Below are 16,979 nucleotides of genomic sequence, written 5' to 3' on the forward strand. Positions count from 1 at the left end.
GGCCACCTTCCCAACTGCTGGGGGTTAGGACTTCCATTTGTTTCTTTTTTTGAGAGGCTACCACTCAGCCCGTAGCTAGATTGCTGGAGAAGTTTATCTTCAGTGTGGTGCAGTGCACACATCCAGCAGTAGGGAGGGAATGGGGAGGGAAGGACATCATTCAGTACTTGCTGCTCTCCAGTCCTGGGGCTGCCCTGGTAAATTAATGAGGGACATAAGGTTGAATTAGTGAAGATGTCTTTAGTTCAGCAATTAGTAATCCAGCATCGACAGGAAAGTTATTTTTTAATATACACAAACGATGATATTTTTACTTTTACCAGTGCCAAACCCCCATTTTAAAAAGCCCTCAGCAGACTGTCTAATAACTCTGCTTAGATTGGCAGAAAAATATTGGGGAGCATTTCCTTAGCATGGTAGAGGTGTGAGAGCTTCGCAGAGTCACTCAAAGCTCCTTACGTTTCGTACGGACAGTGACGTCTGAGAGACAGGGAGGACTGGACTGCTTCTTTGTCATATGGCCAGGAGTTTAAAACAGAAGCAATTGAACATATCCTACAAAATATGATGATGAAAAACAACAAAAAGTTACTCCAAATGTTAAACGTATTCCTAGCAAATGCCTCTTGATGCTTCCCTTCAATGCTTTGCCATTTGGTTTGGAAAAGTCTTCAGGCATCTTTGCCACCTAATTATGGACTATTTCCCAGGCTTCGGAGGAGCTGCCACCAGCAGCAGATAAGCTGTTGAGGAGAAAGCACTTGTTTGATGTAGTTCGATCTTTGCTTGTTAAGAATGTCACATAAAATGGACCATTTAAAAATTTAAGATCCTTGCCAACAATTTTTCAGGGTGGATGTGTTCTGTGACTTTTTATTATGTTAAGTTTCGTGGGCATAGAGTTCTAAGAGTGGAAAGTTCACATTTGTAAAAAAAAAAAAAACATGAAATTGAATGACTTCTTTTCAAGAATTTTTTTTTTTTGCATTTTATGGCCTGAATCTTTATAGAGTTAACAACCATCAAAACCATTATGTAAACATGCAGGTGTGAAGTGCAGCTTCAAGGTAAATATAGCAAGAAAATGTCTTTTACTATTTGAAAATTTAAGCCATAGCAGGTGTAACAATATACAGAAAATCTTTCTTCCCATTATCCTGTTGCTCTAGTTTCCATAAAATGTGTTGGAGAATGTCTGGGTAAACCATTGAAGAAGGGAGGTTCCAGACTCCCATCCTCAGACCCCCCACCACACAGCCTTTCATATCCTAGAAGAGCACAAAGTAATTTAGGACTGCACAGTGTTTAAATCTGAGAGGAGTTTTGTAGAACAAAAGCAAATTCAGAAAAGTCAAAGGTAATGCCTTTACGTAGCTAGTAATTAATGGAAGACAACTTTATTTCAGGTATCCTCACATCATTTTAGTATAGTAGTGAAGAAGGGACTCGTTTTGATTGATGTTTTCCAGCTCAATGTATTTCAGGTACTAAGAAATACCAGCTGTGTCTTCAGCAGGAGAAATTAATTGTCTTAGAGTATTTTGTTCTCTTAAGAGAATCCTCCTGTTTGAGTGGATGGAGCTTCTAAAAATGACAACTTTGGGCTGAATCCTGGAAGATTTTTAAGATTTGCTTTTGACTCTAGGCAGTGGAACACCATGCTTAAGAAAAGACACACTTAGGTTAAAACAAGATTCAACCACACACCTATTGAACAGCTGGAATCCAGAACCCTGACATCATCAGATGCCCATGAGGACGTGGAGCAACAGGAACTCTCATTCATTGCTGGTGGGAAGTCAAAATGGTACAGACACTTCAAAAGACACTTTGGCAGTTTCTTACAAAACATGCTCTTACCACACAAGCCAGTAATTGCGATCCTTGTTTCTCCCAAATAAGTTGAAAACATGTCTATACAAAGACCTACTCATAAATGATTATAGCAACCTTATTCATAATTTCCAAAAAAAAAAAATGGAAGCAACCCAAATGTCCTTCAGTCTGTGGATGGATAAACATGCTGTGGTATGTCCATACAATGGAATTTTACTCATTGATAACAAGAAATAAGCTATAGATGGACACATGCAATTCCCCATATGTCAAAACCCTTTGAGCACTAACACTGACTTTTTACTTTAATTAATAATAATATATCAATACTGATTGTAACAAATATAGCACACTAAAGCAAGATGTAAATAACAGAGGAAACTGTGATGGAGGTTGAAGGGAAAATGTGGGGACTCTTATTTTCTGCTCAATTTTTCTGCAAACTCAAAACTTCTTTTTTAAAAAAAAAAACCTGTTTTTTAATTTAAATTTTTTCTTTTTAGAAATACAGAATGTATTTTGACATATTATACATATATGGAGTTTAACTTATTCCAATTAGGATCCCATTCTTGTGATTGTATGTGATGTAGAGTTTAACCAGTAGGGTATTCATATATGACCATAGGGAAGTGATATTCCATTCATTCTGCTCATTCCAATTCCTGTCCCTCCTCCTTCCCTTCATTCCCTGTTGTCTAATACAATGAATTTCTATTCTATCCATGACCACCACCTTTTGTCTGTTAGTATCCACATATCAGAGAGAACATTTGCCTTTGGTTTTGGGGATTGGCTTATTTCACTTAGCATGAAATTTACTAGCAAATGCCATAATTTCATTCTTCTTTATGGCTGAGTAATATTCCATTGTGTATATGCACCACATTTTCTTTATCCACTCATCTGTTGAAGGGTGCCTAGGTTGGCTCTGTAGCTTTTCTATTGTGAATTGAACTGCTGTAAACATTGATGTGCTTGTGTCACAGTAGTATGCTGATTTTGATTCCTTTGGGTATAAACTGAGGAGTGGGATAACTGGGTCACATGGTGGTTCCATTCCAAATTTTCTTTCTTTCTTTTTTTTAGGGGTTTGAATTTTCTTAATTTGTTTTAATTAGTTAAATTAGTTATACATGACAGCAGAATACATTTATGCACTTTGATATATCAAGTTTTCTAAGGAATCTCCCAAGTAGTTACACCATTTGCAGTCCCACCAGCAATGTATGAGTGTACGTTTCTCCCCACACCCTCACCAGCATTTATTGTTACTTGTATTCTTGATAATTGCCATCTGACTGGAGTGAGATAGAATCTCAGTGTAGTTTTAATTTGCATTTCCTCTAATTGCTAGAGATATTGAACACATATTTGTTGACCAATCATATTTCTTTTGTGAAGTGCCTGTTCAGTTCCTTTGCCTATTTATTGATTGGGTTATTTATTTATTTATTTATTTTGATGTGAAGGTTTTTGAGTTCTTTATATATCTTGGAGATTAATGCCCTGAGTTGCAGGTGGCAAATGTTTTCTCCCATTATGTAGGCTCTCTTTTTATATTCTTGTTTCCTTTGCTGTGAGGAAGCTTTTTAGTTTGATGCCAGCCCATTTATGATTCTTGTGTTTACTTCTTGTGCCTTCGGAGTCTTGTTGAGGAAGTCAGTTCCTAAGCTGACAGGATGGACAGTGGGGCCTACATTTTCTTCTAGTAGGCTCAGGGTCTCTGATCTAATGCCTAGGTCCTCAATCTACTTTGAGTTGAGTTTTGTGCTGGGTGAGAGGTAGGAGTTAAATTTCATTTTTCTACATGTGGATTTCCAGTTTTCCCAGCACCATTTGTTGAAGAGACTATCTGTTCTCCAATGTATGTTTATGGTGCCTTTGTCTAGTATGAGATAACTGTATTTATGTGGGTTTGTCTCTGTGTCTTCTATTCTGTTCCATAGGTCTGCGTGTCTGTTTTTGTGCCAACACTATGGTGTTTTTGTTCTGTAGTATAATTTAAGGTCTGGTATTGTGATATCTCCCGCTTTACTTTTCTAGCTAAGTATTTCTTTGGTTATTCTGGGCGTCTTATTTTACCAAATGAATTTCATGACTTTTTTCTAATGTCTGAAGAATATCAATGAGATTTTAATAGGAATTGCACTAAATCTGTAGAGTGCTTTTGGTAGTATGGCCATTTTGACAATATTAATTCTTTCTATCCAAGAACATGCAAGACCTTTCCATCTTCTATGGTCTTCTTCAATTTTTTTTCTTTAGTGTTCTGTAGTTTTCATTGTAGAGGTGTTTCACTTCTTTTATTAGGTTGATTCCCAAGTATTTTACTTTATTTTTTGAGGCTAATGTGAATAGGATAGTTTTCCTAATTTCTCTTTCAGCTGATTCATCATTACTGTATAGAAACCCAATTGATTTATGGGTGTTAATCTTGTATTCTGCTACTTGGCTAAATTTATGAGTTCTGGAAGCTTTCTGGTAGAGGTTTTTTTTTTGGGGGGGGGTCTTCTAAATATAGAATCCTGTCCTCAGCAAATAGGGATAGTTTGATCTCTTCCTATTTGTATCCCTTTAATTTCCTTCTTTTTTCTCCTCCTCCTCCTCCTCCTCCTCCTCCTCCTCCTCCTCCTCCTCCTCCTCCTCCTTCTCTTCCTCCTCCTCCTCCTTCTTTCCTAATTGCTCTGGATAGGGTTTTAAGAACTATGTTAAACAGAAGTGGTGAAAGAAGACATCCCTATCTTGTTCCAGTTTTGAGAGGGATACTGTCAATTTTTCTCCATTTAGAATGATGTTGGCCTTGGGTTTATCATGAACAGCTTTTACAATGTTGAGGTATATTCCTACCACCCTAGTTTTTCTAGTGTTTTGAACATGAATGAATACTAAATTTTGTCAAATCCTTCTTTTGCATCTATTGAGGTAATTATGTGATTCTTAAAAATAAGTCAATTGATGTGATAAATTACCTTTATTGATTTCCATATGAAGAGAAAGAGAGAGAAAAATTACTAAAATTCATGACAGAAAAAGGAAGTATCACCACAGACACTGATGAAATACAAATGATAATCATAAACTATTTTGAAAATCTATATGCCAATAAAATAGGAAATCATGAAGAGATCAACAAATTCCTAGAGACATAGGACCTACCCAAATTGAATCAGGAGGACATAGAAAATACAAAAGATCAATTTTCAGCAGAGCTGGAGACTAGGAGCATTGGGAAGCACAGATGTTCTTTATAACTAGAAGGGACTATAATTGATTATTTGATCCAGGTGTAGCCCGAAGGCTTAAATCTCCAAGTTTCACCGTGGGCATGATTGTCGTGAAAGGATCTGGGCTGAGAAGGCAGATAAACTGGGATTTGAATCTCCTGTCTCTGCCACTGAGCTGCTGAGTGGCCTTAGGCAGGTACCAAGGTTTCCATATCTGTGAGATGGGAATGGCTGTGTCTATCCTACCTTTGACTATGAGGATTAAAACAGTTAATATGTGAAGAGCCTCATATGGGGCCTGGCACAGCACCTGCCAGACTTTCCTGTTTAAGCAGCCCTTTTCGCTGCTGTGACCAAAAGACATGTCAGGAACAGTTTTAGAGGAGGAAAGTTTGTTTGGGTGTCACAGTTTCAGAGGTCTCAGTTCACAGACAGCTGACTCCATGCCTCAGGGTTCCAGGTGAGGCAGAAGAACATCATGGCAGAGGGGTGTGGCACCAGAAAGCAGAGAGACAGAGAGAGAGAGACTCCACTCAGCAGGGACAAAATATATATGTCCCCAAGTTACGCCCCCAATGACCCACCTCCTCCAGCCACACCTGACCCACCCTCAGTTCCCACTAAGTTCATCCCTATCAGAGGATTCACTCACTGATTGGAATAAGGCCCTCATAATCCAATCACTTCACCCCTAAACCTCTTGCATTATCTCACATGTGAGCTTTTGTGGGACACCTCATATCTAAACCATAACACTTCCCTTCAGATTTAACTTGAGGAGAATGAATTTAAAGTTTCCTTCTTGAGGGTCTCAGAAGAAAGAATCTAATCTGTCCCAGTTTTATCCATACTCAGATGGTTGGAAAACCATTTTATTTTAATGTCAAACTAAATTCTCTCTTTTCAGTTTCAGTCTCTTTCATTTATCCACAGCCTCTGGACATGCTCACAAAAGCCTTTGCAAAAGGTGGCAATTAAGCCACCTCTTGACTTTCCCTAGATTAAATAACCCCAATTACCCTGACCTGCTCAAATGGGAGCTTGGTGCTGTTCCTTTGAAAATGCTCCTTACCTCCCTCCAGCCCCCTTTAGTCTCTTAGAGTGTAACACGCCGCCGTCGGCTTTCCTATGGGACCAAGTGATGCAGAATGTACCAGAAAGATCACTTTTCAGGGTTTCACATGCTCACTTTACTTCATTTTTAAAAAAATTCTTTTTTTTCCATGTTATTGATTCCTGTTCTGACCTCTTTATTTTCCTATCTTTCATTTTTCTTAAAAAAAAAAAAAAAAAAAAAAAAAAAAAAACTGCTTACTGGTAAGACAAAGGCTCTGGAACTGGACTCCCTGGGTGTGGATACTGCTCATATCATTTAGCAATGGTGTCCTTGCCCACATGTTTTTAAGTTTCAGAAACTTAGTTTCTTCATCTGTTAAACACAAGAATACAGTTTTCTATTGCAAGATTTATGATTTATTATGTTGATATATACGAAGTTCTGTGCACAGTGTAGACGCTGAGAGAGCACTCAACAAATATTAGCTATTTTTAAATCTTCTTATTTTGGAATCATTTTAAAGTCATAAGACGTTGAAAAAGAAGTGCAGAAAGTTCCCAGATACCATCTCCCTGCTTTATCCAATTACATCTTCCGTAATTATAGTACTTACCTAAGCAAGGACGCTGGCGTTGGTGTTAACACTATTAACTAAACTGCAGATCACAGTCACAGTTTCCCAGTTATTTCATGCTTGTGTGTGTGTGTGTGTGTGTGTGTGTGTGTGTGTGTACAGTAGTGAGAAAATTTATTACCTGTCTAGATTTATGTAGCCAACACCAGGGTCAGGATACAGTATTGCTCCATTTCTACAAAGCAACTACTATGCTCTGCTAAACTTACAGTCAGATCTTCCATCTACCTGACCCCTTGATCTGTTCTTCACTGATCTTTCCTTCACTTTTCCAGAATGTCATGTAAGTGGAATCATACCTTTTGAGGTTGTTATTTTGTTATTCAATATAATGAATGACCTTGAGATCCATGTAAGTTGTTTGTATATCAGTAATTTGTTCCTTTTTATTGCTGATTAATATTCTATTGCATGGATGTACCAGAGTTAAGTTTTTCCATTTACCGGTCAAAGACATCTGGGTTGTTATCAATTTTTTAGCTGTTACAAATAATACAAATTTCAAATGCTATGAAAATTCCATTTATATTTCGTGAAAGCATGTTTTCATTTCTTGAGGACAAATACCCCACAGTGTGATTGCTGAGTCATATGCTAGTTATATGTTTAGCTTTTTTTTAGTTTTATTTTATTTTATTTTTGATTGATACATACTAACTGTACATATTTATGAGATACAAGGTGATATTTTCATACATGTGTTATAATGATTGAATTAGGGTAATTTGCATATTCTTCCCTTCAAATATTTATCATTTCTCTTTGGTGAAAGCGTTTAAAAATCCCCTCTTTTAACTATTTTGAAATACAGAATACATTATTCAGTTGTGAAATTTTAAGAAATTGACCTCATAAAAGTTTAGAGCAGAATAGTGGTTGCCTGAGGCTGGGGAGAGGTGGTGGTGGGGTATGGGGAGTGGTTGGTCAATGTGGAAGATGTTAACGGGAATGTTCTGGTATGATGACCGTATTTAACAATACTGCAGTTTTGACTTTTTTTAAAAGCTATCTTTTAGTTGCTGTACCATTTTATATCCCCCCTCCCCCAAGCAATGTAAGAACGCCCTTGCAGAGTTTGGTGTTGCCACATTTTTATGTTTGCTGTTCTAACAAGTATGTGGTGGCACCTCTTTGTGGCTTTACTTGCATTCCCTAATGCTTGATATTGAACATCTCTTTGTGTCCTCATTTACTGTCCCTATTCTCTCTAGGGAATGTTTGGTCAAGTCTTTTGCCAGTTTTAAAATTGGATTGTTTTACCATTGAATTTAGAAAGTTGTTTCCATCTTCTGATTATAAGTCCTTGGAAGAATATGTCATTTGCAGATCTATTTCTCCCTTCAGTTGTTTTGTCTTTCCATCCTGTTCATAGAATATTTTGTGGAAAAAGCTTTTAGCTTATTGGATTTTTTAAAGCGTCAGTCATCATGCTGTGGCAGTCATGGCTAAGATGTCTTTGCCTAACCCTAAGTCACAAAGATTTTCTCCTGCATTTTTTCCTAAAAATTTTTATATTTTGACATTATTTCCTAAAAGTCTTATATTTTGACATTATCATTTGATTTACTTTTTGTCGAAGGTGTGAGGTTTCAATGGAACTTTTTTTTTTTTAACTTATGGATATCCATAAGTTATTCTAGCACCATTTTTTTTTGAAAACAGTACTCTTCTCTCATTCAGCTGTTTTTGTATCTTTGTTCAGCATTTGCTGGCCAATTGTATGCAGTGATTTCGAGGTCTTTACTCTGTTCCATTGATCTTTGTGTCTCTCCCTCTGCCAATACCACACTATCTTGATTACTGTAGTTAGGTAGTCTTAAAATTGGGTATTGTGATTCCTCTTACTTTATTCTTCTTTTTCAAAATTGCTTTTGGCTATTCTAGCTCCTTTGTGTTTTCACATAAATTTTAGAAAACACTTGTATATAGCTACAAAAAAATCTTGTTGGGATTAGCTGTTATTTGAAATGCTGTTTCTTTCTTCATTCTGTTATTTGTTATATTGTTTCAGTTTAGAGATACTTAATTCTTTTTTTAAAGATCTTTTTAAAAGCCTTTAAGTCAATCCTCCATAATGGAAAAAAAAATCATCCTGATTCCAACATTTTACAGTGAAACAAAGATGGTCTTCCTTTAGACTGGATTCAGTGAGGTTAGACGACTCTCCCCAGGTTACACAGGAGGTTAACTGGTTTAGGACCACTGGCCATGCCTCTAACTCCTAGTTGTGTAGGATTTGAATTTGCCACAAAACATCCTCTCTTAAATCTGGTTAATCTTCTCCCTACATCTTCTAGTTTATTTGAAGGGATTATTTGGAATTTCACTGCTGTATTCCAGAGGGAGCGACACTGTGTGCAGTAGAGAGGTACCTTGGAAATTTATTAAATGTGCTGTTTCCTCTGTTATAATCCTGGATCCTTCTTTTTCAGTAAGTGCCATGGAGCTCAATGACCTACAATCTGACGAGGCCCCTCAAGTGGGCTGTGGGCCATACCTTGAGAACCAGAGAGGACAAGGGGAGAAATATGGGTCTTGGGTTCAACTCCCGCTCACCTGGTATCTGCTTACTGTCTGTGCGCTTCAGTTCCTTCATGTGTATTTAGAATCGAGGCATGACATCTGCTTCCTAACTTTTTTTTTCCCGTTTCAACACAGTGTGTGTAAAGTTCTTAGCATAAAATTTGGTACTCCAAATCAGTCAAGGTTGTTTCCTCTCTTTTCTTCCTCATTAAGTAATAGACTGTGAAGTTGGATATCTGCTTGAGATACAGACTGTGTGGTTTATTGAACAGATCATTTCACTTTCCTCCTCATCACTGGGAAGATCACACTGTCATCCTTCAGTCTCTGCTGGGGATTAGTTCCAGAACCCTCCATGGTTACATGAATCCACAAATGCCCAGGTCAAATGTAAAAATGGGTACCATTTGTGTATATCCTCTTGTATACATCTGACCATGTTTAGATTACTTATAACACTGGTTACAACATATACACTATGTAAATAGTTGTTACACTATGATATGTAGGAATGATGGAAATGTCTGTACCTATTCAGTACAGGCACAGCCTGCATAGACTTAGCTACATAGTTCATGTCAGCAGTAACGTAAATGTACTTTCCCAAATATTTTTGGTCCACCCCTCATGGAATCTGCAGATGTGGATCCTTGGCTTTGGAGGGCTGACCGTGTTTCCCAGGCCCACTTTGTATGTGGTTTCACGTGACTATTTCTGGCCAGTGGAACATGAGGCGGAGATGGTAGAGCACTTAACTTGATTTCTCTTTGTTCTGCTTCTGCTGGCTGTGTGTCAGCCGATGGCACTGAAACCAGAAGATGGGATCTACAGTGGATGAAAGCATCCCAGCTCATCCTCATCATTTGGAGGAGACTCCAAACTCCATTAACTCATGTTTAACTGTGGATCAAACAGAACCAAACCTTAGTTGTTTTAAGCACTGAGATCTTAGGGGATGTATTTTAGCAGTTAGTGTCCATTACTTCAATTCATATCTGTTGCTGTTTGAAAACTTAAAGTTATTTTTGAGTCATCTATTTGTGATGATATTCTGAATACTTTGTGATTTACCCGAGTTACAGGAAATACATAAATGTGTGTGAGTGTTCAATAGAAGGCTGTAGACTTGAGGAGATGTTCACTTGTGGCAGATAGAGGTCGTTTTAAATCTAGAATACGGTTGTGCGTTTTAGGTGTGTGATCGCAAACCTCCAAGTGGGTCTCTTCACCAGGCAAAGGTGGACATAATAGTCCTCCAGAATAAGCACCAACAGGATCCACAGCGGGCAGAGGAACACATGTAGAACCTCAGGGGGGCAGTCCAAATCGTCTGGGGTTGGGGGGCTTCCTGCATCTAGGTCCTGCAAGAGAAAAGGAAGAACCTAAAGCAAAGAATACCATTCTAGCTCTCACTGGAAACTAGAAGATTCTTGTGTCCCACAGAGCAGCTGCCCAGAGCACAGATCCAAAATATTTAACCATTTGCCTCCAATGACCTCCCAGGCCTAGAATCAGGCAGAGGCCCCTTCAGGAACATGTTCCATTAACAAAGGAGAACCATATTCCAGGTGAGGACATCATGGGAGCATGGCGGGGGAGTAGATATTTCAGCACTTTCACTGAGTGGAGAAAAAGACCCTTCTTAGCTTAGAGACGTGTCTTCTGGAAGGATATATGTTTTTATTATCATGAAGTTCGAAGTAGGTTTTGATTCATGAATTATTTAAAAGTTCATTGGCTAATACCCCACACCTGGGGATTTCCAGTTATCTTTCTGTTATTGATTTCTGGCTTAATTTTACTGAGTTCAGTGAACCCACTCTCTATAAATCCAATCTTTAGAGAAGTGGGGGGACCTGCTTTCTGACCCTGCCTATAGCCAGTGGTTGTAAACATCATATTTATTCTTGAAAATAGTGCATATTTTACAGGTGTGAGGTAAAGTGTTTGTGAATGTTAATCATATGGATCAGTTTTTAAAATGTGACAGGTCACTTTTATGTTGCTTATTAAAGATACTTCCTAAATTAAAGATGCATAGGGAGGCTAAAAGTAAAAGGTTAGACATTTTGTTCAAAACTTTAATGTCTTCACAGATTTTCCTGTGTATTCTATTAGCTCCAGGGAAAGGGGTGGTAAAATATTTACAGCTATGATTATTAATTATAATTACCTCTCCCTTTAGTTATTTTATTTTTGCCTTACGTATTTCATGCCCAAGTGTTTAGAATCATGTAAATTTAGATTCATTATATTAGTCTTAGGACATTATATTAGTCTTAGGTTTTTCTCTTGAAGTCCATTTGATTAACTTGATTCTCCCAGATTCATTCCTTTTGGTTAAGATATGCATGGTTTATCCTTTTTTATCTTTCCATAGTCAAAACACTCTGTATCATTGTGTTTGAACTGTGTATCTTAAAAACAGCATAGATTTAATTATTGCATCTAGTCTGCCAATCTTTGTCTTGTAATTGGAGTATCTACCTGTTTGCTTGTAATGCGATTACTGACTTGAGCTTGTTTTTTATTTTATTTTATTTATATTTTTAGTTGTAATTAGCATTTATTTATTGTTTTTTATTTTGATATTTTTTAGTTTTAGATGAACACAATGCCTTTATTTTATTTATTTATTTATTTTTATGTGGTGCTGAGGATCGAACCTAGTACCTCCTCACTCGTGCTAAGCAAGTGCTCTACCACTGAGCCCCACCCCAGCCCCTGACTTCTTTTTTTTTTTTTTTTCTGACTCGGGTTTTAATCTAACATTTTTTACTATTTGATTTCTACTTGTCTCACTTATTCATGTTCATTTATTTCTCCTTGTTATTTTTTCACTTTTCCTATTTCTTTCCTCTCTCATATTGCTTGCTAGATATTCATTCCATTTTGTCCACATGGTTCATCTTCGATTGATTAAAGGCTAATAGAAACTTGTAGCACTTTCTGGGTACTGTAAGGACCTGGAGTACTTTATTTATGCTCCACCCAAACTTACATGTTCTAATTTGAATAACTTCAAGGGCAGAGATAATAGTAAAGTGTAGTAACCTGAGCAGGAATGATGAATCTTGAATATTTAATATCTGTTTTTGAAATATAATTTAATTATAAGCATTTTTGATTCACTTTAAATGATGTTTATAATTAACTATTATTCGGCTTACAGAATTTCTGAAAATTTAATAATTATTTCTCACAAACCTTTAAGAGCTGGTTCAAGTTCAGCATCAAATGAGATCATTTGTTAGAGCTGCAGCCGAGCTTAAAGAAAACCCTTGGAATTACAGAGGTCTCAGCATCCAAACATGGATATTTACGATCCCTAAACAATAAAGCAACAGCCATGTTTTGTCAAGTTCAGCAAATAGGGGCACATCTGTATCAATAATGTGGACAAAGGAACTGAGAGGGAGATTGTAAATGTAACAGTGAAGTGCACTGTGTCTTCATAGTGGAAGTACTGTGTACGGCTGTGCTACTGGGCATTTCTTGCAAATTCCGAGTTTAGTGGTGCCCAGGTTGTAGCTTCAAATTGGCCACAATGGACCATTTGCTTCATGGGAATATTGACTTCACATCAGGGCTTGATTGATTGCTTTGTTGTCTAGACTTAAGGATGAAGAAAATTAAAGATTAAAGTTAATGGTGTCTCCTTTGCGTAACATTACACCATGAGCAGCAATAAAAAACGTTTGAACTATTCTTCTAGTATTTAAAAAACAAATACCTGACTTAGCAACGTCAGTCTTGCCATCCTGAGTGAATGATGAATTGTTTTACTCTCAACCTCCAAGGTCAGCAAGTATTCATGTTGGAGCTATTCTATCAGTTTCAACCATCCATTGCCCGTAGATGTGGGATTTGGCAGAAATGAACCAAGCCATTGACTATATGGAATTTATGATAAACATATTGTATCTTTTATTACTTGTAGATTACACGCCACAGGTTCCTTATATCCGTAATATTTATAATGAATATGTGCACATAGTTGTAGGGGTGCATGCCCCTTTTTCCTGGCTAGCTGGTGGTTAAACATTTGTCCACACACCACTGACCTCACTCTTCCAAAACTGCAGGTGGAAGTTTTGTTATTGCACCTGCTGACTTTCTTAATAATCCTAGGATGAAACTTATCAGCCATCACTGTCTTAAATACAGTATTGGCTTCTTTATTCTAATTTCCTTATCTCTTAAGAACTTAAACTAGTTGTCCTCTGTCCTCATTTCTATAAAAACTACCAATGCCTGTATCTTTCTACAGAATTTTTACCACCTTTTAAAAGTTGTAAATTTCTCTGTTTATCTATTCCAAATACAAAACAGATAATTTTCCTGCTTTTCCTTCCCAGCATTCTTCTGACAGATTCTGGGTGTGACAATGAGTGACTCATGCTTCCCATTTGAGGGACCTTGGCTTCTTCTTCTTGGGTCTGAGAAGGAACATCTATAAAAGCTTTAAGTCACTGTCACCTCCCAAGGTGTTGATACTTTCTTCTTGCCCAGGACTCAATTCAGAGTGTCTTAAAAATTAAAGATATTATTTTAAAATTTTTTTAAAAAATATGTTCTTTGGAAACCATAGGAAGTCTTCTAAACTATATGATAAGAGTGCTTATTTATGGTATGTCAGGTATTGGGTTTTGTACTTTCTCCTTATGTCAGCCTCCTGATTCGTCTCTTCAGGTAGGTCTCTGTATTAGTCAGCTTTTCGTCACTATAATAAATACCTGAGAAAAATTAACTGATTGTGAAAAAAGGTTTATTTTGGCTCACAGTTTGGGATGTTTCGGTTCACTGGTTTTTGGCCCCACTGCTTTGGGCACATCACGGCGGGAGTGCATGGCAGAGCATGCAAAACAGGGACACACCTTCAGTGACACTTCCCAGTAGGTCCCACTTCTGAAGGTTTCATCTCTTCTCATTAGCTCCGTCCATGGGACTGAATCTTTAACATATGGACCTTCAACATCCCAACTCTAGCAGTACCTTTATGTTCCTCATCTTAGAGAGAAGAGAACTGAAACCGAGAAGGAAAACTTGCCCAAGGTCTCAAGTAGCCAGACGAGGATCTGAGCCCAAGTGCATCTTGTTCTGTGTCCACCACGTTGTCCTCCCTGTTGTCACAATACCTGTGACCGTCCTCTCAGGTAATCTCAGTGGCCTCTGCTTTCTTTTCTAGTGTCAATATTTGGCTAGCATTCTCTGAAACTGAAAGTCCAAGGACAGGGCCATTTTATTATTGTGACGTGAATGCCGTTGATGATTCGAGAAGTGTCTTAAAAATAACAAAGAAAGTTAGACTCTGAAAAGCCTCCACTGACTTCTCCTCTCTCTCGGCCCCTGTGCACAGGGCCACCAAGCCTGGTCCCGTGCTTAGAGTGTGTCCTCCCTCCACCTTGGCCCCCATCTGGCCCCAGCCCCTCCGTTCAGGCCTTCAGTCTTTCCTACTCGACTGCTGGATCCTTCTGGTGAGTTCCACGTCTTCAGTCTTCGCCTCTGCAGCCCAGATCTCAGCCCAGACCCAGAACGAGCATTTTAAAGGGTCACAAATATGACCATCTCCGCTTCTCTCTTAAATTCCTTTAAGATTTTTCCGTGGCCCTTTGGACGAGGTTCCTTCGCTTTCCAGAGCTTCTCAGCCTTCTCTGTGGACCCCCTTCCACTTCCCCATGGGCGCCTGGAGCTCCAGCCTGGCTGAGCCTGGGCTTTGTCCGTGGGTTCCACCTATCTGCACTGCACCTACCCTACGCCACCCCGGTTGGAACTGGATCAGCCTGATCCGATGTTCTTCCCCGTGTGTGGGTCTTCTCAGAGCCCAGGGTCTTCCAAGCTGGAGAGTGAGGACGTGAGCGGTGAGCCCAGACAGGGACTGGGGCCCCATTGTCTACCTGGGCAGTTTGAATGAGGGAGAGTTCGCTCACCTGCCCTCCACTCTATTAAAAATCCCTCTTCTCCTTTAGAGGTGAAGAGTTCAGTAGGGAAGAAGGTGAGTGGGGTGATAATTATATGATGAGATGGAACAGGAGGGAAAAATTTAGAAAACAGTCACAGGCACAGGTGTGCCAGGAAAAAAGCGGTAGCGCAGAATTTCCGCGCTTTGGATTGTGGTTTCCAGGAGAGTGGGAAATTCCACACTGGGGTTCCTGAAGTTCATTGAGAGTTGTGCATACGACCTTAGGGATCACAGTTCATAGTTCTCTGTGTGATAGTCACTCGGGGATACATCTCACAGAGATACAGAACTTCCTGATTATTTCCTGATCATGGGACTCAAATGAATACAGATTTCATTTTAATCCTATAGGAATATAATGACTTTTAAGACCCTCTTTTGCTTATTTATAATTCTTCCTTCAAGGTATTAAATAAATGACATTTTAGCATTAATCAGTACAATTTTGCTTGAAGATATCCTAACATGTCAAAACAGATAAATCAAAATAAACTAGTATATCCATTGTGGAAAACCATATGGAGGTTCCTCTAAAAACTATAAAACTACAGCTACCATACTATCCAGCTCTCCCACTTCTGGGTGTATTTTCAAGAGAAATGATATCAGCATGTCCCTGGGCAGCTGCGATATTCACAATAGCTATACTATGGAACCAACCTAGGTGCTCATCAACTGATGAATTAATAGACAAAATATGGTGTGTATACACAAGGGAATATTTTTCACCCATAAAGAAGAGTAGAATCATATTATTTGCAGAAAATATGGATGGAAATGGAGGTCTTCATGTTAAGTGAAAAAGTCAGCCACAGAAAGACAAGCATCACTTTTTTTTAAAATGTGTAGAAGCTTTTAAAAAAAAGAAAGAAGGAAAAATAAGGTCTGAAAGTAGAAGAGGGACTATTAGGGGAGGGAAAGGGGTTGGGAGGGAGAAGTATAGACAAAGTGGAGGAGAGAGGGCATTAAGGAGGGTGGACAGGGTACCATTCTCTGCTACTTCTCTCATCGAGATTATATTTTTGTTTTTTCCTGGTGGTCTTGAAAGGCCCACATCTGGTATTTATTCCATTGGTGCTAATTTTACAATTTTAACAAATTGTTTTATTTGACTGAAACTAGCACTGAAGGTTAACCTCAAAGAAGGGGTCAAAAGAAGTTACAAATGATGGAACATTATTGGAATAAGTGTCTGTCCTCTCAAGTAATCTGTCTAAAGGGCAATGTTTATTTGATTTATAAGTGTTATTTTATGTAAAAATGTTTTTTTTAATATATTAAGGTCATCTTAATGAGCATTTCTCCACCAGTTTGACCCTGTGAGTACTTCAGGACTCTAAGATGAAATACCAATTCTACAATCCTTAGTGAACCTCTGTCCCCATTTGAATCCAGCCTTCTCTGTCACTCCCTGCTCTCTGCATCTCTCTCGTAGGAGTGGAGGATAACCAGGCAGCAGCCAGCAGGGCTGTAGGGTGTAGTGGAAATTGCTCTGGACGGTTGGATCTTGGATAAATCACGTTCCTTCTTGGCTTCAGTTTTACAACTGTAAGTTTGAGAGTTTGGAACATGTGAGTTCTGAGATCACTCCCAGTTTCAGTTCTCTGTGATCAGAGTTTACTAAGCACCTATCTGAGTAGCTTCAGTGCCAGACCCTATATAGAATGAGAAGCACAAAACCAATCTATGTTTTAAAAGAAAAGGGATGAAGATTCTGTGTCTGATCCATGGGTGTTACAC

The 16,979-nt window shown here is 38.3% G+C and overlaps 1 protein-coding gene across 5 annotated transcripts in view; it reads left to right on the forward strand.

The window, feature by feature from the left end:
• The window catches only part of Csgalnact1 (chondroitin sulfate N-acetylgalactosaminyltransferase 1), a 305,396-nt gene that overhangs the window by 109,964 nt on the left and 178,453 nt on the right, over positions 1 to 16,979 (forward strand). Inside the window, exon 2 of one of the 5 annotated variants that reach the window (XM_078030935.1) lies at positions 14,293 to 14,433. The exons of the other annotated variants lie outside the window; for them this stretch is intronic. The gene's annotated coding sequence lies outside the window, so the exon portion shown is untranslated. The remainder of the gene's footprint in view (positions 1 to 14,292; positions 14,434 to 16,979) is intronic. 5 annotated transcript variants of the gene reach the window in all.

The sequence above is a fragment of the Ictidomys tridecemlineatus genome, chromosome 14 (genome assembly GCF_052094955.1).
Source record: "Ictidomys tridecemlineatus isolate mIctTri1 chromosome 14, mIctTri1.hap1, whole genome shotgun sequence".
Taxonomy (NCBI): Eukaryota; Metazoa; Chordata; class Mammalia; order Rodentia; family Sciuridae; genus Ictidomys; species Ictidomys tridecemlineatus.